Source organism: Vipera ursinii, assembly GCF_947247035.1.
Source record: "Vipera ursinii genome assembly, chromosome: 5".
NCBI classification, from domain to species: domain Eukaryota; kingdom Metazoa; phylum Chordata; class Lepidosauria; order Squamata; family Viperidae; genus Vipera; species Vipera ursinii.
Genome location: NC_139518.1, coordinates 5,198,747 through 5,200,527, shown reverse-complemented (window position 1 = coordinate 5,200,527; position 1,781 = coordinate 5,198,747). Strand labels below are relative to the sequence as shown.

The 1,781-nt window shown below is 46.8% G+C and overlaps 1 long non-coding RNA gene across 1 annotated transcript in view; it reads right to left on the bottom strand.

Moving 5' to 3' along the window:
- The window catches only part of LOC310641216, a 145,552-nt gene extending 144,602 nt beyond the window's left edge, over positions 1–950 (bottom strand). The window contains exon 1 of the long non-coding RNA XR_014492691.1: positions 774–950. This is a non-coding gene — a long non-coding RNA (uncharacterized lncRNA). The remainder of the gene's footprint in view (positions 1–773) is intronic.
- Positions 951–1,781: the final 831 nt, after the last annotated feature.

The window sequence follows — 1,781 nt, the reverse complement described above, 5'->3', positions numbered from 1 at the left end:
AGTTCCTTGGACTGCAAGGCGATCAAACCGGTCAGTCCTAGAGGAGATCAACCCTGACTGCTCTTTAGAAGGCCAGATCCTGAAGCTAAAACTCAAATACTTTGGCCACCTAATGAGAAGGAAGGACTCACTGGAGAAGAGCCTAATGCTGGGAAAGATTGAGGGCAATAGAAGAAGGGGACGACAGAGAATGAGGTGGCTGGATGGAGTCACTGAAGCAGTAGGTGTAAGCTTAAATGGACTCCAGAAGATGGTAGAGGACAGGAAGGCCTGGAGGAACATTGTCCATAGGGTCGCGATGGGTCGGACACGACTTTGCAACTAACAACAACATACTGCCCTTTCCCAAAGGACTCAGGGTGGTTTACAGGGTAGTTAAAACCAAATCAATACGAAATTTAAAAACAATTTTAAAAAATTAAATCATCCCTAAAAATAAAAACCCCAGTTAAAAATTCTCAGCCTGGGCCAGAGAGCTCAAAGAGCCAGGTCTTCAGGTCCTGGCAAAATGAACGAAGGTCGGGGGCAGTCCTAAGCTCCATGGGCAGCTGGTTCCAGAGGGCAGGAACACCCACAGAGAAGGCCCTCCCCCTGGGTGTAATCCGCCGGCAGTCTTTTACCGGCGGCACCCTTAGAAGACCCTCCCTGTGTGAACGCACTGGACGAAGGGAACTTGATGCTGGCAGCAGGTGTTCCCTCAAATATCCCAGACCCAAGCCATTTAGGGCTTTATAGGTCATTACCAGCACCTTGAATCTCACCCAGAGGGCAACCGGAAGCCAATGCTGCTAGCGGAGTAGAGGTGTTACATGGGAGTATCAGGAAACCCCCATCACAACTCGCGCGGCCGCATTCTGCACCAGCTGAAGCCTCCGAGTGGTCCTCAAGGGCAGCCCCATGTAGAGAGCGTTGCAGTAGTCTAAACGGGAGGTCACGAGCGCATGAGTGACTGTGCGTAGGGCATCTCGGTCCAGATAGGGTCGCAACTGGCGCACCATTTTCCCATTTTTCCTCGTTGCATGGATAATATAGCACATTTTTCATGTCCAAAGTCCATTCTGATGTCACTGCTAAATAGTTGAACTGCGCTGAGTATTGATTCAAGTTCAGTGTGGCTATTTGCATACAGTTTTAAGTCATCCATATATAGTAGATGGTTTATCTTGCTATGCTGGCTTGAGATGTAGTATCCCAGTTTGTGTTTCTTAAGATTATTGCCAATGGAATTAATGCAATGTTGAACAGTAGTGGTGAAAGTGAGTCCCCTTGGAAGATTCCTCGTCTGATGTTGATTTCACCAATGTTCTCCCCATTTGCTGTTAGAACTGTTTTCCAGTTTTGCATATTTGCTTTCAAAAATGTACAGACATTTTTGCTAATTCCAAAGTTTTCCAAACATGCATTAATCCAACTGTGGGGTAATGAGTCAAATGCTTTCTTGTAATCAATGCACACCATATTTAAATTTGTTTTAAGTTGTTTTGCATTTTTAAGTACCATTTTGTCAATGAGCAGCTGATATTTTGTTCCTCTTGATTTTTTATAATTTCCTTTTTGTTCTGCTGGATACAAATATCCAGGATGGACCGGGATGCCCTACGCACAGTCACCCATGCGCTCGTGACCTCTTGGATAGACTACTGCAACGCTCTCTACATGGGGCTGCCCTTGAATACCACTTGGAGGCTCCAGCTGGTGCAGAATGCGGCCACACGAGTTGTGATGGGGGTCTCCCGATACTCCCATGTAACACCTCTGCTCCACGAGCTGCATTGGCTTCC